Source organism: Bufo bufo, chromosome 4, assembly GCF_905171765.1.
Source record: "Bufo bufo chromosome 4, aBufBuf1.1, whole genome shotgun sequence".
Taxonomy (NCBI): Eukaryota; Metazoa; Chordata; class Amphibia; order Anura; family Bufonidae; genus Bufo; species Bufo bufo.
This window is the reverse complement of record NC_053392.1, coordinates 27,989,289-28,012,553: the sequence shown is the minus strand read 5'-3', so window position 1 is coordinate 28,012,553 and position 23,265 is coordinate 27,989,289. Positions and strand designations below refer to the sequence as shown.

The 23,265-nt window shown below is 48.5% G+C and overlaps 1 long non-coding RNA gene across 1 annotated transcript; it reads right to left on the bottom strand.

The window, feature by feature from the left end:
- Positions 1-435: 435 nt before the first annotated feature.
- Positions 436-19,624, bottom strand: LOC120997083. The gene is made up of 3 exons (XR_005778066.1): positions 19,544-19,624; positions 11,065-11,069; positions 436-524 (listed from the first exon to the last, which is right to left on the bottom strand). It is a non-coding gene; the product is annotated as an uncharacterized LOC120997083 (long non-coding RNA).
- Positions 19,625-23,265: the final 3,641 nt, after the last annotated feature.

Here is a 23,265-nt window from a genome sequence, read left to right as displayed (position 1 = left end):
CTCGTACGGTATGTCACCTCTCTCTTGACTAGGTTCAGCCTATTCCCCCATAACAGTTGAAAGAACAGACTGTAAACCCGAGTCCAGAGAGGTTCTGGCAAGACACATACACTGGCCAAATAGATAAGCAAAGGGAGAAGGTAAGTCTTGATCAGGTTCACCCTTTCCCTGAGGGTCAAAGACCAACCCTTCCACTGGTCAACCTTCTGAGCGGCGATCTTGAGCCTGCTGTCCCAATTTTGGGTGGGATAATCCCCATGGCCGAATTGAACGCCTAGGACTTTTGTTGACTACTGGGGCTCTGGGAGGATGTCTGGGAGACCGAAAGATGGATCACCCCCTCCCAGCCAGAGACTCACACTTATCCCGGTTAATCACAGACCCGGAGACTTCCGAGTAGCGTTCTACCTCCGACATCACGTATTCCGCCTCCCCTCCCGAGGACACGAAAACAGTGACGTCATCGGCATACGCCACCACCATCAGAGTGGCTTCTGGCTCTTCCAGACTCATCCTGACTCCCGCTAATGGTCCTCGATCAATCCTTCTAATAAAAGGATCAATCATAGAAACATAGAAACATTGAATGTGTCGGCAGATAAGAACCATTTGGCCCATCCAGTCTGCCCAATATACTAAATACTATGGATAGCCCCTGACCCTATCTTATATGAAGGATGGCCTTATGCCTATCCCATGCATGCTTAAACTCCTCCACTGTATTTGCAGCTACCACTTCTGCAGGAAGGCTATTCCATGCATCCACTACTCTCTCAGTAAAGTAATACTTCCTGATATTACTTTTAAACCTTTGCCCCTCTAATTTAAAACTATGTCCTCTTGTAGCAGTTTTTCTTCTTTTAAATATTCTCTCCTCTTTTACCTTGTTGATTCCCTTTATGTATTTAAAAGTTTCTATCATATCCCCTCTGTCTCGTCTTTCTTCCAAGCTATACATGTTAAGGTCCTTTAATCTTTCCTGGTAAGTTTTATCCTGCAATCCATGTACCAGTTTAGTAGCTCGTCTCTGAACTCTCTCCAAAGTATCAATATCCTTCTGGAGATATGGTCTCCAGTACTGACAATACTCCAAATGAGGTCTCACTAGTGCTCTGTAGAGCGGCATGAGCACCTCCCTCTTTCTACTGGTAATTCCTCTCCCTATACACCCAAGCATTCTGCTAGCATTTCCTGCTGCTCTATGACATTGTCTGCCTACCTTTAAGTCTTCTGAAATAATGACCCCTAAATCCCTTTCCTCAGATACTGAGGTTAGGACTGTATCACTGATTTTATATTCTGCTCTTGGGTTTTTACGTCCCAGGTGCATTATCTTGCACTTATCAACATTACATTTTAGTTGCCATATTTTTGACCATTCCTCTAGTTTTCCTAAGTCCTTTTCCATTATGTGTATCCCTCCAGGAACATCATCCCTGTTACAAATCTTTGTGTCATCAGCAAAAATACACACCTTACCATCGAGGCCTTCTGCAATTTCGCTGATAAAGATATTAAACAATATGGGTCCCAGAACAGATCCCTGAGGTACCCCACTGGTAACAAGACCTTGGTCTGAATATACTCCATTGACTACAACCCTCTGTTGCCTGTCCCTCAGCCACTGCCTAATCCATTCAACAATATGGGAGTCCAAGCCCAAAGACTGCACTTTATTGATAAGCTTTCTATGTGGGACAGTATCAAAAGCCATACTAAAGTCTAGATAAGCGATGTCTACTGCACCTCCTCCATCTATTATTTTAGTCACCCAATCGAAAAAATCAATAAGATTAGTTTGACATGATCTCCCTGAAGTAAACCCATGCTGTTTTTCATCCTTCAATCCATGGGATTTTAGATGTTCCACAATCCTCTCATTAAGTATGGTTTCCATTAATTTCCCCACTATTGATGTCAGGCTTACTGGCCTATAGTTGCCCAATTCCTCCCTACTACCTTTCTTGTGAATGGGCACAACATTTGCTAATTTCCAATCTTCTGGGACGACTCCTGTTGCCAGCGATTGGTTAAATAAATCTGTTAATGGTTTTGCTAGTTCAACGCTGAGCTCTTTTAATAGCTTTGGGTGTATCCCATCAGGCCCCTGTGACTTATTTGTATTAATTTTAGACAGCTGACTTAGAACCTCTTCCTCTGTAAAGACACTTGCATCAAAAGATTCATTAGTCTTCTTTCCTAACTGAGGTCCTTCTCCTTCATTTTCCTTTGTAAAAACTGAACAGAAATATTAAATCGCAAGCACGTATAAGAGCGGGCTCAATGGAAAACCCTGGCGGACTCCAGACCCAACCTCAAAAGGGCTGCCAGACCAACCGTTCACCAGCGGGAAACTCTCTGCCCCTGCATACAAGATCTTTAACCAATCAACAAACCCTCTCGGCACGCCATATTTCAGAAGGACTGCCCAGAGGTACTCGTGGTTAACCCGATCAAAAGCCTTTGCCTGATCTAAGGCCAGCATGTACCCCTTCCAGTTACCCGCCCTACAACGTTCCACTGCCTCTCGGACACCGAACACACCACTAAATGTGCTTCGGCCTGGAACCGAGCAATGTTGGGTCTCCGAAAGGAGCCGGGGCACAAACTGCACCAACCGATTAAACAGTATCTTGGCCGGGATCTTTCTGTCCGTACTGAGAAGCGCTATGGGACGCCAATTCTCAATACGGCTCGGATCTTTACCCTTTGATATAAGGATCAGAGCTGACCTCCTCATTGACTTCGGCAGAGCACCCGAGGAAAGGCACTCATTGAATACCTTAGTCAAGAGGGGAACCAAGGAGTCCTTAAAGGTCTTATAAAACTCGGATGTTAAGCCATCCGGGCCTGGCGACTTCTTTAGGGCAAGCCCTTCGATCGCCAGGCTGACTTCCTCTTCTCTGATTTCTTCTATCAAAACGCCAAGAGAGAGGTCTACTCTTGACTCAGGGATGGTTTCAGCCAGGAAAGCCGAAATCCTGTCCCGATTCAGATCCTTCTTCCTCAAGAGGCACGAGTAGAAGGACTTGACGATTTCCAAGATCCCTGATCTGGACCTATCCAGAGATCCCGTACCATCGACTGGTCCCATCACCAACTTACTTTTCACTGACATCTTACAGTTTCTGTAAGGGTCGGGCGAGCGGTACTTCCCGAAATCCCTCTCAAAAACCAAAGATGTGTGCCTATCGTACTGGCACCTCTTAAGCAAAGATTTCACCCTGGAGATATCATCTCGGCTATCTCCAGTCGAGACCAGTTGTTCGAGTTTCCTCCTCAGACCCTGATACAAGCGGTACCTGTCCAGGGACCTGAGGCTCGAGAGCTGGCGGAAGAATTTTGCCACCCGATCTTTGAATATCTCCCACCACTCTGACTTAGTGTCACAAAGATCCAGCAACTCTACCACATCTGCTTCCTCCAGGAGGGCCGAAGTTAGCTTCCAATAGCCTCTTCCCATTTGGGGGGATTCTGCAACATTCAAAGAGAACATAATCATACAGTGATCGGAGAATTCCACCTCTACCACCTCTAAAGGTGAAAAAATAGTCTCCTCCTTTAAATAAAACCTGTCTATTCTAGACCTAATCTAACTACCTCTATAATAAGTGAAACCACCGTGGCTTGGGGTGTGCCTAATGTGGACATCCACCAGGCGAGCCTCGCTAGCTATGCTATTAAGGGATACACTATCATAAGCCAGCCGGTCTCTGGTGCCTCCCCGGTCTTGGGACCTTGTGACTGTATTAAAGTCCCCTCTAAAGACCACCTGCCGACTCATAAAAAGAAAAGGTTTGATCCTCATAAAGAGATGCTTCCGATCCCACCTGGTTTGGGGACCATAGATGTTTATTAGGCGAAGCTCTTGACCCTTCATGACGACATCTAAAATCAAACACCTCCACATTTCTAACTTAATCACTCATCGGCTTTCTACTGGTGCTGTAAAAAGAACCGCCACTTCGCTATACGGCTCAGCCGCAAGAGACCAATATGATGGACCACACCTCCACTCCTTTTTTGCTTTATATACAGCCGCCAAATCTGGCAGCCTGGTCTCTTGCAAAAATAAAATGTCAGCTTCAACCCGGCTGAGAAAATCAAAGGCTACAAACCTAGCCACATCCGATTTAATACTGGCGACATTAATGGTCGCCAGGGTCAATGAAGAGAGTGCCGCAGATTTAATACTGGCGACATTAATGGTCGCCAGTGTCAATGAATAGAGTGCCGCCATATAGAGTGATTAAGTTAGACAGCCTTCTTCCTTCCCTTCCCCTTCTTCTTCTTCTTACCCCTCTTGGGGCTACCCCCTAAGGTGGCACGATTTCTTTTGAGAGAGACCGTGGTGTCCATCTCATTAGTCACCACCGCCTACCCCTTAGCACCACCCTTGTCATTCCCATTCCTAGTGTCTGGACCCGCCCCACCTCCTGAGGACCTTGCATCCTCACCGGAGGGAGGCGCGGGCCCTTCCAGAGGCTCCTTCTCTTGCCCCTCCGGCTCCCCGCCTTCAACCTCCTCCCCGGAAGAAGAGGAGGCGGAGATCTCATCCAAGGTGAGGTACCGGTTGGAAAGATCCAGGGGAAGAGAGTCAGGATTAGAGAGGTCCAGGGGGGAGCTGGCTTTGCCTTCCACATGCACTCTAGTCGGGCTAGATCTTTTTTTGGTCAGACGTTTCCTTCTTGCTCTTTTAGACTCTGTCACACTCCCCTCTGTTGCACTCTCGTAGCAAGAGGACAGAGTCACCTCGGAACGGTCTAGTCTCCTGAGTTCCTCATTCACCTTTATTTCCCCCAGGGTCTCAGCTCCAGGAGAGGCATTCTCTTGGTAGGGCACAGGCATCACCCCAGGACGGGGTTCCACCTGCCCCCTCTCCATTTGATGCCTCTCCCTCCGTCTCTGCTGGGACGGGCCGTCTTTTCTCTTCATCGACTCCACTGCCCTGTCACCTTCGCCAGCACTCGGCGGTGGGGGCTTCCCGGCTCGCCTCCGCGCGTGCACGAGCCACATTGGCGACAGAGCGAGGGCAACGACTGAACGGGTTGCATCTAATCTGCCCACAGGATGCAGCTGGATGGCCTTCACCCACGCACAACGCGCACCTCTGCACTTGCCAGCTGGCGCTGAAGTGCGAATGGCTGCCGCATTTGTAACACAGCTTAGGCTGCCCCCTGTAGAACACCATGATCCTATCCCGACCAAGGAAAGCAGATGATGGTATGTGGGAAACCGACCCCCCTAAATGTTTCAACTTAATCTGAAACGTCCAGGCACCCGACCAGATGCCAAACTCATCCAGGTTCTTGCTAGGAATGCAGTACGCAGCCCTGCAGGTTTATATTCCACAATGGCGTAGGAATGATCGGATCCTGTTCGTGACGCCAAAATATGCAATACGCAGCCCTGCAGGGTATTGCGATGGTGAGGTCACGGTTAATAGGCAAACGAGGGTTGCTCTTGGTTTTTCACAGTTTATGAAAGACCCTGGGCAGCAGTACAGCAGTGATGGAGAGGCTGGCACAGGAGTCCTCTGGGGCACTCTCAATGTATAGGGACCAGGCCGGTGGTAGGTGAGGTGCCCTGGGTGTTGCAGGTTTAATGTGCCAGTGGCAAGATCCCTTTAAGTTCGTGACGCCAGTGCCGGTAACGGTGGCACACCGATTTATAATAAGAATAATTGAGGAACACGATGTTGTGGTGAACCAAAACTTCCTTTTACTGGAAACAATTAACTATTTACAGTCTTTGGGTTAGCTCCACATGTCAGTAGCAGTCACAAGCAGGCTTATACAAATGGCAGGCAACAATGTTCTTGCAAGATACTCAGAGGGTTAAAACACTTACAGAACAGGCTGCACTTTTCCTCAGAAATCCTGTGCACTATTCCTCAGAAATCCTGTCTGTCTTTATCCCAAGGCCCGTATGCCCTATTGTTGGCTTTATCCTTGGTCAGGGAAACTTCCTCTCGTATATATATCCTTGCTTTTCAAATATCCTTCTGCCCTTCAGCTTTCCTGTCTGGCTGGAATACTGGCTCTGCTCTGTTGTGGGAACTTGGTTCTCAGTAGGTAGGCCCTTCTCCTGGTGGGGCAACTAGAAGCCTGGGCTGTCTAGCTGCATGTCAGAGCCTGCACCGGAGCTCCTCTCTGGCTAAAGTGTCTTCTTGCTTCTGACTCTACACTGCAGACTCTTTCCTGTCTGGACCTGACTATATATATTAGGGGTTCCCTAGCTCCCTCTACTGTCTTGGAGGTGGAACTGCACCCTAACAGGCCTGATACACAGATAACAGGAAAAATACACATAAGAACATAGCAGTACACATTAAAATGTAATGTAAAATACAATGCCACTGTTCCACAGGAGGTGGAGAACAACGTGGCACAATTGACCCTTGTGTAGTGCCCACATTTACCTAGTGGGACACTACAGGAAGACCCTGGACGTCCCCGTACCTGCTCAACCAGGTCAAGATGTCAACACAAGAAAGTGACTCGTTACGGGTCAGAATGGTCACTTTCTTGACCTCATTCTGGCGGGTTATTGCTTGCACAAAAAACCCCTGCCAGTCCGGCTGGTCTTTTGCCAGTTCATACCCAGACCAGAAAAGTTCAAGACCCTCTGGCCGGGCAAAACTGACATCAAACTCCCGGGTGCCATACGGATGTATCAGAGCAAAGATGTCACATGGCCTGATGCCCATCTGAAAGAGAAGCTCTGCCACCCTCTTGCTGGTAGGGCACGCTTCATTGCCTCTCCATTTTAGACAGACAACATTTCGTCTGGTTGACCCGTAGCCAGTTGTGGGTGAGGACCAGGTGGTCTCGCCCCCGCCTTGCTCTCGGAAGGCACGCAGGCCATGCCTGTCTATCCAGAAGGATAGATCCACCTGCTGCCCCCCTACTGTAATGGAATTCTTTCCTCTCCTAAGAGCCTCTAGAAGTTGCCGCTGCAAGTTACCGTCACCAGACATTGGTAATGGGGAGGAGGGGCAGCCGGACTGGGCCCACCCCCTACAGACCTACAGGGAGTGCAGAATTATTAGGCAAGTTGTATTTTTGAGGATTAATTTTATTATTAAACAACAACCATGTTCTCAATGAACCCAAAAAACTCATTAATATCAAAGCTGAATATTTTTGGAAGTAGTTTTTAGTTTGTTTTTAGTTTTAGCTATTTTAGGGGGATATCTGTGTGGGCAGGTGACTATTACTGTGCATAATTATTAGGCAACTTAACAAAAAACAAATATATACCCATTTCAATTATTTATTTTTACCAGTGAAACCAATATAACATCTCAACATTCACAAATATACATTTCTGACATTCAAAAACAAAACAAAAACAAATCAGTGACCAATATAGCCACCTTTCTTTGCAAGGACACTCAAAAGCCTGCCATCCATGGATTCTGTCAGTGTTTTGATCTGTTCACCATCAACATTGCGTGCAGCAGCAACCACAGCCTCCCAGACACTGTTCAGAGAGGTGTACTGTTTTCCCTCCTTGTAAATCTCACATTTGATGATGGACCACAGGTTCTCAATGGGGTTCAGATCAGGTGAACAAGGAGGCCATGTCATTAGATTTTCTTCTTTTATACCCTTTCTTGCCAGCCACGCTGTGGAGTACTTGGACGCGTGTGATGGAGCATTGTCCTGCATGAAAATCATGTTTTTCTTGAAGGATGCAGACTTCTTCCTGTACCACTGCTTGAAGAAGGTGTCTTCCAGAAACTGGCAGTAGGACTGGGAGTTGAGCTTGACTCCATCCTCAACCCGAAAAGGCCCCACAAGCTCATCTTTGATGATACCAGCCCAAACCAGTACTCCACCTCCACCTTGCTGGCGTCTGAGTCGGACTGGAGCTCTCTGCCCTTTACCAATCCAGCCACGGGCCCATCCATCTGGCCCATCAAGACTCACTCTCATTTCATCAGTCCATAAAACCTTAGAAAAATCAGTCTTGAGATATTTCTTGGCCCAGTCTTGACGTTTCAGCTTGTGTGTCTTGTTCAGTGGTGGTCGTCTTTCAGCCTTTCTTACCTTGGCCATGTCTCTGAGTATTGCACACCTTGTGCTTTTGGGCACTCCAGTGATGTTGCAGCTCTGAAATATGGCCAAACTGGTGGCAAGTGGCATCTTGGCAGCTGCACGCTTGACTTTTCTCAGTTCATGGGCAGTTATTTTGCGCCTTGGTTTTTCCACACGCTTCATGCGACCCTGTTGACTATTTTGAATGAAACGCTTGATTGTTCGATGATCACGCTTCAGAAGCTTTGCAATTTTAAGAGTGCTGCATCCCTCTGCAAGATATCTCACTATTTTTGACTTTTCTGAGCCTGTCAAGTCCTTCTTTTGACCCATTTTGCCAAAGGAAAGGAAGTTGCCTAATAATTATGCACACCTAATATAGGGTGTTGATGTCATTAGACCACACCCCTTCTCATTACAGAGATGCACATCACCTAATATGCTTAATTGGTAGTAGGCTTTCGAGCCTATACAGCTTGGAGTAAGACAACATGTATAAAGAGGATGATGTGGTCAAAATACTAATTTGCCTAATAATTCTGCACGCAGTGTATCTACAGCAGGTGCCACTCCAGACCCCTCTGAAGGGGCTACATGAGGCGCACCGGCCACTTGTACAGTTCATACCCAGACCTCCAACATTCACCCCTCCATCAGGGCCCGGGGCAACACCACTAACAGAAACTGTATTTACACTACTAGAAGTGACCACTTCTTCAGTGGCCACTACCACACTCTTCCCTCCCCCCACACACACTGCTGGGCCAGAGGGGACAGAGGTCACATTATGCGTTTTGTCCAGCATCTCCTTGCTAGACACATTTTTAACAGTCTTTCCTGATTTTCCGGCCGGCGGGCTGTAGAACCACTGGTCCCAGCCACGCCAGCCTTATCCACTTGATGAACAGTGCAGGACCGCATCAGGACCGCCCCCTCCCTCTCTGCCTACAGACACACTGCTTTGAGCTCCCTTCTGAATATCCAAAGCCCAGCCCCCTCCACCCTCAACCACTCCCACTGCGCCTCCACTCCCCGCCGCCACAACAACACCAGCAGAAGGGACTGAAGAGTGCATCGGTACAGCGGAGCAGACCAGGGCAGAGGAGACTGGGCATACAACTTGGGAGGGGCAGAGGCAGCCACCTCGCACCCTCCCCCTGCAACTCCAGATCGGGACGCCGCTGTACCCGCGACCCTACCCTCTCCACCCACAGCCCCCTCCACCACCCCCGCCCCCATGCCAAAACCGGCAGGGGGGACTGCAGGACGCACGGGAGCGGCGAAGCAGACCAGGGCAGAGGATGCAGACCCCAGGACAGGGATCCTGGCAACAACCTCTGCAAGGGGGGCAGTGGCAGCCACATCGCCCCGCCGCACATCCACTTGGCACTTATCCAATGCCCCAGCAGAGGCGGGCGGAGCCATCCGACCACCAACCATGTCCCCCTCGTCGCCCGCCCCAGGAGCCTTCCTGTCTGGCCCCTCCTGCTTCTCCTCACCGACCCTGTTACCGCAAACAGGGACGGCGTCCTGCGCCATCTTTGCCACGTCTTTCTCCCCACTCCTACGTACCGGTCCCACAGCAGAGACTGGGTCAGGGAGGATGGTGGGGTTCGTGCCCTGAGTTGGCTTTGCAGCTGGCCCAGGGCACGCAGGGTGGGTCACATAGACATACCTCACCTCTGCCTTTACTGTCTTTGTCTTTCTCCTCTTTCCTTTTGGCATATCTTCAGGTAATTCATTACCAAAACAGAAATCTTTACCAATTTTGGGGGACTCCAGGTGGCGTATTTCGGCCATAAGCTGCCCCCCAACTCCGCTGCTCTCACTATACTCTCCTTCCTTAATAGAACTAGTGGGGGGCAGGCATACCTGCTCTGCGGTGATACCTGAGGCGATACCAGTTTCCGCAGGTTGCCCCCCATGTCCGACTCTTCCTCCTCACTAGAGGAGTCATCTTCCTGCTGTTCTCGGCTTCCAGCCATTTCATTGAACCTTTCGTCGTTCTTGAGCTTTTCTTTAAAGGGACCACTGTTTTCCAGAATGGTCGCCCTTCTTTCTTGCAGCTCTTTAATAATTTATTTTATGCCTTTTATTTTATTTGATATTTCTGGCCTGTTTTTTCTTGCCGCTTTGTCAACCTTCCCTCTCTCAAGCTTTAAGTTCTCCCTAAGCTTCTTGACGGTCCAATTCGCTTCCTCATACTCCCGGAGGTAGGCCGTGATCCGAGAGCTGTAAACGGCGATTAGTTCCTGGGACTTCATGCTGCCCCAGTCAGCCTCAACCGAGCCCGGCCCACCCCCAGGAGCACTTTGCGTACCTCTTGAAGGGCTACACCATGACTCCTGCTGGATCTTCTGATCCCCGGGGCAGAAGATGGAACTGAGTCCGGTAGCTCACCTCCCCTACCTCCCGCCGGCCTACCCCGGGAAGTAGGATCCTGGGTCTTCAGTCGCTTGGGGAGAGGCAGTGTCTCGGCTGGGAAAGGTGGAAAAATCCCTGGTAGCTTGTCAGCAATTAGCAGGAGCTCCTCCACACACAACCACACCCGTCAACTGACTCCAGCACACTGAGGAACTCTTTTAATTTTATACAAAAATACAAAAACTTTGCCATAAAATTTCCAAACAAGATATAAAACAAGGTATAAAGTATATACACTTACCCTACTGGCCCAGCTACATGCATACTAACTCATTCATACCTACTAAATAGAGAAAATGAAAAGAGAAAAAGAAACCTAGCCTAACCTAAACATCCGATCCGGCTGAACCCTGAATATATACAAATTTATACAAATTCTTTATAACCGAAAATAAATGACAACTTATCACAATAAATAATCAACACAAATTAAATAATCATAATAGAAATCATAATAGAAATATCAAATAACAATAATTTTTTTTTGTTTTTCTTCCACCACCACCCACACCCAGCCCCTCGCCTCATGTCCTCCTATGTCCGCATAGTCCAGGGCTGGATGCAGGCCTCCCCATACAAAAATATGAACCCCCCCCACCCAACCTAACTACACCCCTCTTACCCTATCATACGATATATACATCTTATAACAACCATATCAATCTATACAAATCAATATTTAAATCCACCCGAAGGCCCAAGTTCAGTCATTTGCAAACCTTTCTTCAAAAACTCATCTTAACCCCTTAAGGACTTAGGACGTACCGGTACGGCATGGTTCCCGAATCCTTAAGGACCCATGACGTACCGGTACGTCATGGCTTTAATTTGCTATTCCGGCGCCGCGGGGGTTAATCGGAACGGGATTTCGGCTGAAATCATTCAGCCGGCATCCCGTAACAATGCAGGGGGGGGTCATTTGACCCCCCCGTATCGACGATCGCAGAAAACCGCAGGTCAATTCAGACCTGCGGTTTTCTGCGTTTCCGGTCCATTCGGGTGTCCTGTGACCCGATGAACCGGAAAAAGACTGCGATCGGTGGCGTAATTATACACCACCTATCGCAGTCCGAGGATTTGGAGAGGCGGCGCTGGCCCTGGTGCTGAACGCTGCTGTCCAGGGTGCTGATTGGTGCAGGGGAGAGAGGCGCGAGATTCAAACTTCCTGCGCTCCTCTCTCCCCTCCTCTTCCTGTCCAGCACCCTGACCGTGCAGCACCGTCCAGCGTCCAGCTCCTGAGTCCCCCTAATCGTAGTCCATCACCCTCCTGCACCCATCGCCACCCAGGTAGGTTAGGGTCAGTGAGGGAGAGGCACCGTTAGGAAGGGAAAGAAGGGAAAAGTTAGGAAAAAAAAAAACTTTTACTAAACTTTCTTTTCTTTCTTTCTGATCCATCTATCAGACCCCAGACCCCCCCCTGCCACTTGCCCCCCCCACCAGCCCCCCACCACCACCAGCCCCCCCACCCCCCACCCTTCCCCCCACCAGCCCCCACCTCACCACCCCCCCCCCCCCTTACCACCCCCCCCCCCCCTTACCACCACTTTTTTTTTTTTTTTTTTTTTTTTCTGCGTGCGCTGACTGTCCGGCACTTTTTTTGTCCGGCCACTGTTAGCGCATCGCCCGCCCCACCGCCCCACCGCTGATCAGCGTTGTACCGCTGATCAGCAACTTTGAACTTTTTTTTTTTTTTCTAAACACTTGCCCCTTTTTTTTCCTTATTTAGTACGCGAACACCCGTTGCCCCCACACACACGCACATATAATAAAGTTTGCCACACACGCACACATACACGCACACACACCCATGGCCCGCCGGATGTTCTCGGCCGAGGAGGCATACGCCCAGATTGCCTCCGACTCCGAGAGCCCCAGTGAGGATGAGGATGACCCCACGTTCCTTTTGTCATCCGCATCCTCCTCATCATCATCGGATGACGATGAGCCACCAAGGCGGCGGAGACGCCGCCAGGCGGAGCCAGGGGCCCCACATGCTAGGGATCCTGTGGCCCACCCTAGTACGAGCCGCCCTGGGGTTCGTACTGGTTTCCCGGCCCACCAAATAAGTCCACCGGAGCCCCCTGCCGATGAACTTAGCTGGTGTCCCCCAGTGGACTTTGAGCCTGAGATTCCGGATTTTGCTGGCAATCCTGGAATCCAGATTCCCACAGTGGGGTTTACTGAAATTGACTATTTTAGTTTTTTTTTCAGTAACCCACTGGTGAATCTGATGGTGGAGCAGACGAATCTGTATGCCCAACAGTTCGTCGCTCAAAACCCAGGCTCATTTTTGGCTAGACCCGGTGGCTGGACGCCGGTCAGTGCAGCCGAGATGAGGACATTTTGGGGCCTCGTGCTGCATATGGGTCTAGTCCAAAAACCCAGTGTCAGACAATACTGGAGTGGGGACGTCCTATACCAGACCCCACTGTACAGTATGGTTATGACACGTCCCCGGTTTGAGGCCATCCGGAAATGTCTGCATTATTCCGATAATGCAGCATGTCCACCCCGAGGTGATCCTGCCTATGACCGGCTGTATAAGATACGGCCGGTCATCGATCACTTTGGGGCCACATTTCAGCAGGCCTACGTACCTGGAAGGGAGGTCGCGGTTGATGAGTCTCTCGTTGCGTTCAAGGGGAGACTCAGTTTCCGCCAATATATTCCCACAAAGCGGGCGAGGTATGGCGTGAAGCTATACAAAATTTGTGAGAGTACCTCAGGGTACACTTACAAATTTCGTGTGTACGAGGGGCGAGATTCCCGTATTCAACCCCCAGAATGTCCCCCCACTCTGGGTGTTACCGGGAAACTCGTGTGGGACCTTATGTACCCACTGCTGGATAACGGTTACCACTTGTACGTGGACAACTTTTATACCAGCATTCCCTTGTTCAGGTCCCTTGCCGCCAGATCCACGTTCGCTTGTGGGACCGTGCGGAAAAATCAACGCGGCCTCCCTGCCCACCCCCTCCAGGTACCTATCCCCAGGGGTGAGACCCGTGCACTTACCAGTGGAAACCTGTTGCTGGTCAGATATAAGGACAAGAGGGATGTCCTTATGCTGTCCACAATCCACGGTAACAGCACCACCCCAGTCCCTGTGCGAGGTACCGCGGCAACGGTCCTCAAGCCCGATTGTATCGTCGACTACAATCGGTATATGGGAGGAGTTGATCTCTCTGATCAAGTCCTCAAGCCATATAATGCCATGCGCAAAACCCGGGCATGGTACAAAAAAGTTGCGGTCTACTTGGTACAGGTTGCCATGTACAACTCTTTTGTACTATCCCGAAGCGCTGGCAGCACAGGGACATTCCTCCAATTCTATGAGGCAGTCCTCAAAGACCTGATTTTTTCGGACCGGGAAAGAGCAGGCCGGAGTACCTCGGGAATTGGAGGCGCCCGGATCGTCCCTGGCCAACACTTTCCAGGTGTGGTCCCCCATACTGGAAAGAAGGGAAGAACCCAAAAAAGATGCAGAGTGTGTCACAAGAGGGGGATACGGAAGGACACCACTACTCAATGTGACACATGCCCCGATCATCCGGGCCTCTGCATTATCAATTGCTTCAGGGAGTATCACACTTCCATGGAGTACTAAATTTTTATAATCCCCAACAGTCCACTAGAGAACATAAAAAACTATGGCTCTCAGACTTTGGAGACACGGAAACAATTTTTTTTCCCCAAAAAAATATTAGTTTTAGAGCAGGCATCCTCAAACTGCGGCCCTCCAGATGTTGTAAAACTATAACTCCCAGCATGCCCAGACAACCTACAGCCATCAGCAGGGCATGGTGGGAATTGTAGTTTTACAACATCTGGAGGGCCGCAGTTTTTAGGATGCCTGCTTAGTGTCTCCAAAGTCTGAGAGCCATACATATTGGGCATCGTCGCGTGCGTAAAAGTCGTCGCTATAAAAATAACTTTTGACCAAACGCCTCGGATGAACGGTGTTAAAAATATAAAATAAAAACGGTGCCAAAACACCCATTTTTGGGCAAAATTTCCATTTGAATCCTTTTTGCCGGTAATAAAGCAAGGGTTAACAGCCAAACAAAACTCAATATTTATGGCCCTGATTCTGTAGTTTGCAGAAACACCCCATATGTGGTCGTAAATGGCTATATAGCCGCACGGCAGGGCATAGAACGAAGGGAACTCCATACGGTTTCTGGAAGGCAGATTTTGATGGACAGTTTTTTTTCTGACACCATGTTCCATTAGAAGCCCCCCCTGATGTAGCCTAGACTAGAAACTCCAAAAAAGTGACCCCATCTAAGAAACTACACCCCTCAAGGTATTCAAAAGTTACTTTACAAACTATGTTAACCCTTTAGGTGTTCCACAAAACTAAATAGCGAATGTAGAAACAATTTTTAATTTTTTTTTTTTGTTACATTGCCTCAAAAAAGAGTAATGAAGAGCAACTAAAAATCATATTTACCCCTAAAATAGTCCCAAAACAACAACCACCTGATCCCGTAGTTTCCTAGATGGGGTCACTTTTATGGAGTTTCTACTCTAGGGGTGCATCAGGGGGCTTGAAAGGGTACATGATGTAAATAAACCAGTCCAGCAAAATCTGCCTTCCAAAAACCATATGACGTTCCCCTTCTTCTATGTCCTGCCGTTTAGCCAAATAGTAGTTTACGACCACATATGGGGTGTTTCTGCAAACTACAGAATCAGGGCAACCCATTTTAAGTTTTGTTTGGCAGTTAACCCTTGTTTTACTCCTGGAATAAATTGATTATATTGGAAAATTTTCCAAAAAATAGAAATTTCTAAATTGTTTCTCCATCTGTCAATAACTCTTGTGGAACACCTAAAGGGTTAACAAAGTTTGTAAACCCAGTTTTGAATACCTTGAGGGGTGTACTTTCTTAGATGGAGTCACTTTTTTGAAATTTCTATTCTAGGGGTGCAACAGGGGGCTTCAAATGGGACATGGTATAAACAAAACCAGTCCTGCAAAATCTGCCTTCCAAAACCCATATGGTGTTCCCCTCCTTCTATGTGCTCCCGTTTGGCCAAACAGTAGTTTACGACCACATATGGGGTGTTTTTGCAAACTACAGAATCAGGGCAACCCATTTTGAGTTTTGTTTGGCAGTTAACCCCTGTTTTACTCCTGGAAAAAATTGATTATATTGGAAAATTTTCCAAAAAATTGAAATTTCTAAATTGTTTCTCCATCTGCCAATAACTCTTGTGGAGCACCTAAAGGGTTAACAAAGTTTGTAAACCCAGTTTTGAATACCTTGAGGGGTGTACTTTCTTAGATGGAGTCACTTTTTTGAAATTTCTATTCTAGGGGTGCAACAGGGGGCTTCAAATGGGACATGGTATAAACAAAACCAGTCCTGCAAAATCTGCCTTCCAAAACCCATATGGTGTTCCCCTCCTTCTATGTGCTCCCGTTTGGCCAAACAGTAGTTTACGACCACATATGGGGTGTTTTTGCAAACTACAGAATCAGGGCAACCCATTTTGAGTTTTGTTTGGCAGTTAACCCCTGTTTTACTCCTGGAAAAAATTGATTATATTGGAAAATTTTCCAAAAAATTGAAATTTCTAAATTGTTTCTCCATCTGCCAATAACTCTTGTGGAGCACCTAAAGGGTTAACAAAGTTTGTAAACCCAGTTTTGAATACCTTGAGGGGTGTACTTTCTTAGATGGAGTCACTTTTTTGAAATTTCTATTCTAGGGGTGCAACAGGGGGCTTCAAATGGGACATGGTATAAACAAAACCAGTCCTGCAAAATCTGCCTTCCAAAACCCATATGGTGTTCCCCTCCTTCTATGTGCTCCCGTTTGGCCAAACAGTAGTTTACGACCACATATGGGGTGTTTTTGCAAACTACAGAATCAGGGCAACCCATTTTGAGTTTTGTTTGGCAGTTAACCCCTGTTTTACTCCTGGAAAAAATTTATTATATTGGAAAATTTTCCAAAAAATTTAAATTTCTAAATTGTTTCTCCATCTGCCAATAACTCTTGTGGAGCACCTAAAGGGTTAACAAAGTTTGTAAACCCAGTTTTGAATACCTTGAGGGGTGTACTTTCTTAGATGGAGTCACTTTTTTGAAATTTCTATTCTAGGGGTGCAACAGGGGGCTTCAAATGGGACATGGTATAAACAAAACCAGTCCTGCAAAATCTGCCTTCCAAAACCCATATGGTGTTCCCCTCCTTCTATGTGCTCCCGTTTGGCCAAACAGTAGTTTACGACCACATATGGGGTGTTTTTGCAAACTACAGAATCAGGGCAACCCATTTTGAGTTTTGTTTGGCAGTTAACCCCTGTTTTACTCCTGGAAAAAATTTATTATATTGGAAAATTTTCCAAAAAATTTAAATTTCTAAATTGTTTCTCCATCTGCCAATAACTCTTGTGGAGCACCTAAAGGGTTAACAAAGTTTGTAAACCCAGTTTTGAATACCTTGAGGGGTGTACTTTCTTAGATGGAGTCACTTTTTTGAAATTTCTATTCTAGGGGTGCAACAGGGGGCTTCAAATGGGACATGGTATAAACAAAACCAGTCCTGCAAAATCTGCCTTCCAAAACCCATATGGTGTTCCCCTTCTTCTATGTGCTCCCGTTCGGCCAAACAGTAGTTTACGACCACATATGGGGTGTTTCTGCAAACTACAGAATCGGGGCAACCCATTTTGAGTTTTGTTTGTCAGTTAACCCTTGTTTTACTCCTGGAAAAAATTGATTATATTGGAAAATTTTCCAAAAAATTTAAATTTCAAAATTGTTTCTCCATCTGCCATTAACTCTTGTGGAAGACCTAAAGGGTTAATAAAGTTTGAAAAAACAGTTTTGAATACCTTGAGGGGTGTAGTTTCTAGAATGGGGTCATTTTTGGGAGGTTTCTATTATCTAAGCCTCACAATATGACTTCAAACCTGAACTGGTCCATAAAAAGTGGGATTTTGAAGATTTCAGAAAATTTCAAAATTTGCTTCTAAACTTCTAAGCCTTGTAACATCCCCAAAAAATAAAATATCATTCCCAAAATGCTGCAAACATGAAGTAGACATATGGGGAATGTAAAGTCATCACAATTTTTGGGGGTATTACTATGTATTACAGAGGTAGAGAAACTGAAACTTTGAAATTTGCTAATTTTTCAAAATTTTCGGTAAAAATTGTATTTTTTTATGCAAAAAAATTCACTTTTTTGACCCAATTTTAGCAGTGTCATGAAGTACAATATGTGACGAAAAAACAATCTCAGAACGGCCTGGGTAAGTCAAAGCGTTTTAAAGTTATGAGCACTTAAAGTGACACTGGTCAGATTTGCAAAAAATGGCCAAGTCCTTAAGGTGAAATAGGGCCGAGTCCTTAAGGGGTTAAATACAAAACAAAAACCTAATGTGAAAGCCTCAGCCCAACACCAGGAAAAGTGCTACTGAGGCTAAGGCACATTAAAGGTGAAGAAACCGCAGCACTCTCCTGTCTTCAATTCAGTGGAATTTATTTCACCAGCAAAAAAAAAATGCATTTTTTAAATTCCACTGAATTGAAGACAGGAGAGTGCTGCGGTTTCTTCTATATGACGCATCCAAGGGGGAACTTCTGACTGGCTCCCAACACGGCTGGCACCACCACAAGATAAGACTTAAATTTTTTGTTGTGCTGCTATACGCATTTTTTTCTAACATCAAAGGTGAAGCCTCTCCAGAGGTAAGAGACCCCATCCGTACCCACCTTTTCGCACTCAAGAGAGCGAACCTTCGCCAGGTCACCTAGAATGTTCCTACACACCTCTTCCACAGGGAGGACTTTCTGCTGGGTTGAAACTAAACACCGTGCGTTCCATGTGAAGTACCTGATCACTATGCTAACTATAAAAGCTGTGCATGGGTCCCTTCCTCCCAAACCTTTGAATGCTCCATAAGCCCATTCCGCATAGGAGAGGTTGGCTAGCCTAGGCCAGCCAATGGATGCACCCACCCGTTTGTATACCTCTGTATTAAAGGGACACTGAAGCAGGAAGTGCTCCATACTTTCTAGTATGTCGCCACACTCCTCCCGGGGACAACCCATTTCATCAGAGTTCCTGTACTTCAAGTTGTCCCTTACATACAGCTTCCTGTGAAAGCAGCGCCAAGCCAAGTCCCAAAACTTCAAGCGGATCCTTGCCGAATTTAACAACTGTAACCCCTTGTCTAGATCCCGGCTTGGGCAATCCTTAAGGGCCAGGGGCTTCCGGAAGTGGGTCAACAAGACCCTCTCGTCAAGGGATCTCCTTGACTGGGTCTTGATTTCCCTCACTCCCAAACCCCACTGGCGGATCACCTTCAGAATCGGGGTGACATAAGCAGGAAGATATCCGTGAGGTGTACGCAAATCCTTCACTTGCCCTCCTGTCTCCCACTCCTGGAAGAAAGGCCGAAACCAACCCCTGCAAGAGACTACCCACGGAGGAGCCCTCTCTTTCCAGAGGTTTGCCAGGTTGATCTTAACAAAGGTGTTCACAAGGAACACCACTGGGTTGACCATACCCAACCCCCCTAATCTCCTCGTACGGTATGTCACCTCTCTCTTGACTAGGTTCAGCCTATTCCCCCATAACAGTTGAAAGAAAAGACTGTAAACCCGAGTCCAGAGAGGTTCTGGCAAGACACATACACTGGCCAAATAGATAAGCAAAGGGAGAAGGTAAGTCTTGATTAGGTTCACCCTTTCCCTGAGGGTCAAAGACCAACCCTTCCACTGGTCAACCTTCTGAGCGGCGATCGTGAGCCTGCTGTCCCAATTTTGGGTGGGATAATCCCCATGGCCGAATTGAACGCCTAGGACTTTGGCTGATGACTGGGGCTCTGGGAGGGTGTCCGGGAGACCGAAAGATGGATCACTCCCTCCCAGCCAGAGACTCTCACACTTATCCCGGTTAATCACGGACCAGGAGACTTCCGAGTAGCGTTCTAACTCCGACATCACGTATTCCACCTCCCCTCCCGAGGACACGAAAACAGTGACGTCATCGGCATACGCCACCACCCTCAGAGTGGCTTCTGGCTCCTCCAGACTCATCCTGACTCCCGCTAACGGTCCCCGATCAATCCTCCTAATAAAAGGATCAATCGCAAACATGTATAAGAGCGGGCTCAATGGACAACCCTGGCAGACTCCAGACCCGACCTCAAAAGGGCTGCCAGACCAACCGTTCACCAGCGGGAAACTCTCTGCCCCTGCATACAAGATCTTTAACCAATCGACAAACCCTCTCGGCAGGCCATATTTCAGAAGGACTGCCCAGAGGTACTCGTGGTTAATCCGATCAAAAGCCTTTGCCTGATCTAAAGCCAGCATGTACCCCTTCCAGTTACCCGCCCTACTCTGCTCCACTGCCTCTCGGACACTGAGCACAGCACTAAACGTGCTTCGGCCTGGAACTGAGCAAGGAGCCGGGGCGCAAACTGCACCAACCGTTTAAACAGTATCTTGGCCAGGATCTTTCTGTCCGTATTGAGAAGCGCTATGGGACGCCAATTCTCAATACGGCTCGGATCTTTACCCTTTGATATAAGGATCAGAGCTGACCTCCTCATTGACTTCGGCAGAGTACCTGAGGAAAGGCACTCATTGAATACCTTAGTCAAGAGGGGAACCAAGGAGTCCTTAAAGGTCTTATAAAACTCGGATGTTAAGCCATCCGGGCCTGGCGACTTCTTTAGGGCAAGCCCTTCGATCGCCAGGCTGACTTCCTCTTCTCTGATTTCTTCTATCAAAACGCCAAGAGAGAGGTCTACTCTTGACTCAGGGATGGTTTCAGCCAGGAAAGCCGAAATCCTGTCCCGATTCAGATCCTTCTTCCTCAAGAGGCACGAGTAGAAGGACTTGACGATTTCCAAGATCCCTGATCTGGACCTATCCAGAGATCCCGTACCATCAACCATTCCCGTCACCAACTTACTTTTCACTGACATCTTACAGTTTCTGTAAGGGTCGGGCGAGCGGTACTTCCCGAAATCCCTCTCAAAAACCAAAGATGTGTGCCTATCGTACTGGCACCTCTTAAGCAAAGATTTCACCCTGGAGATATCATCTCGGCTATCTCCAGTCGAGACCAGTTGTTCGAGTTTCCTCCTCAGACCCTGATACAAGCGGTACCTGTCCAGGGATCTGAGGCTCGAGAGCTGGCGGAAGAATTTTGCCACCCGATCTTTGAATATCTCCCACCACTCAGACTTAGTGTCACAAAGATCCAGCAACTCTACCTGACTCTGAAGGAAGTCCTTAAAGGATTGTCTCACCTCTGCTTCCTCCAGGAGGGCCGAATTTAGCTTCCAATAGCCTCTTCCCATTTGGGGGGATTCTGCAACATTCAAAGAGAACATAATTAGACAGTGATCAGAGAATTCCACCTCTACCACCTCTAAAGGTGAAAAAGTAGTCTCCTCCTTTAAATAAAACCTGTCTATTCTAGACCTAATCTGACTACCTCTATAATAAGTGAAACCACCGTGGCCTGGGGTGTGCCTAATGTGGACATCCACCAGGCGAGCCTCGCTAGCTATGCTATTCAGGGATACACTATCATAAGCCAGCCGGTTTCTGGCGCCTCCCCGGTCTTGGGACCTTGTGACTGTATTAAAGTCCCCGCCAAAGACCACCTGCCGACTCGTAAAAAGGAAAGGTTTGATCCTCATAAAGAGACGCTTCCGATCCCACCTGGTTTGGGGACCATAGATGTTTATCAGGCGAAGCTCTTGACCCTTCATGAGGACATCTAAAATCAAACACCTCCCCATTTCTAACTCAATCACTCGTCGGCTTTCTACTGGTGCGGTAAAAAGAACCGCCACTCCGCTATACGGCTCAGCCGCAAGAGACCAATATGATGGACCACACCTCCACTCCTTTTTTGCTTTATACACAGCCGCCAAATCTGTCAGCCTGGTCTCTTGCAAAAACAAAATGTCAGCTTCAACCCGGCTTAGAAAATCAAAGGCTGCAAACCTAGCCGCATCCGATTTAATACTGGCGACATTAATGGTCGCCAGCATCAACGGAGTGAGTGCCGCCATACAGAGTGATTAAGTTAGACGGCCTTCTTCCTTCCCTTCCCCTTCTTGTTCTTCTTCTTACCCCTCTTGGGGCTACCCCCTAATGTGGCACAATCTCTTTTGAGAGAGACAGTGGTGTCCATCTCATTAGTCACCACCGCCTCCCCCTTCACACCACCCTTGTCATTCCCATTCCCAGTGTCTGGACCCGCCCCACCTCCCGAGGACCTTGCATCCTCACCGGAGGGAGGTGCGGGCCCTTCCAGAGGCTCCTTCTCTTGCCCCTCCGGCTCCCCACCTTGAACCTCCTCCCCGGAAGAAGAGGAGGCGGAGATCTCATCCAAGGTGAGGTACCGGTTGGAAAGATCCAGGGGAAGAGAGTCAGGATTAGAGAGGTCCAGGGGGGAGCTGGCTTTGCCTTCCATAGGCACTCTAGTCGGGCTAGATCTTTTTTTGGTCAGACGTTTCCTTCTTATTCTTTTAGACTCTGTCTCACTCCCCTCTGTTGCACTCTCGTAGCAAGAGGACAGAGTCACCTCGGAACGGTCTAGTCTCCTGAGTTCCTCATTCCCCTCGATATCCCCCAGGGTCTCAGCTCTAGGAGAGGCATTCTCTTGGGAGGGCCCAGGCATCACCCCAGGACGGGGTTCCACCTGCTTCCTCTCCATTTGACGCCTCTCCCTCCGTCTCTGCTGGGACGGGCCGTATTTTCTCTTCATCGACCCCACTGCCCTGTCGCCTTCGCCTGCACTCGCCTCGGCGGTGGGGGCCTCCCGGCTCGCCTCCGCGCGTGCACGAGCCACGTTGGCGACAGAGCGAGGGCAACGACTGAACGGGTGCCCTAGCTCACCACACAGGTTGCATCTAATCTGCCCACAAGATGCAGCTAGATGGCCTTCACCCCTGCACAACGCGCACCTCTGCACTTGGCAGCTGGCGCTGAAGTGCGAAGGGCTGCCGCACTTGTAACACAGCTTAGGCTGCCCCCTGTAGAACACCATGATCCTATCCCGACCAAGGAAAGCAGATGATGGTATGTGGGAAACCGACCCCCCTGAATGTTTCAACTTAATCTGAAACGTCCAGGCACCCGACCAGATGCCAAACTCATCCAGGTTCTTGCTAGGAAGACCCTGGACGTCCCCGTACCTGCTCAACCAGGTCAAGATGTCAACACAAGAAAGTGACTTGTTACGGGTGAGAACGGTCACCTTCTTGACCTCATTCTGGCGGGTTATCGCTTGCACAAAAACCCCCTGCCAGTCCGGCTGGTCTTTTGCCAGTTCATACCCAGACCAGAAAAGTTCAAGTCCTTCTGGCCAGGCAAAACTGACATCAAACTCCCGGGTGCCATACGGATGTATCAGGGCAAAGATGTCACATGCCCTGATGCCCATCCGAAAGAGAAGCTCTGCCACCCTCTTTCTGGTAGGGCACGCTTCATTGCCTCTCCACTTCAGACAGACAACATTCCGCCTGGTTGACCCGGGGCCGGTTGTGGGCAGTGTTCCCTCTAAGCTGCGCGGGTGGGCGGCCGCGCAGCAATTATTGTGGCCCCGCTCACAATTTTATAATGCCCGCTCACTCAGCTGTGCCGGCCCCCAGCTGATTCCCCTGTCTGTTTTGCTAGCTGACGCCGCCCGCCGCACGGTCAGTTCATTTACAATACCTGGCTGTGGGCTGCCGGTGGGCGGTGGCTAGTATTCAAATAGGGGGGCGGAGTCCCGGACCCGGTGGAGGCAGTGAGGGAGTGCGTGCGGCG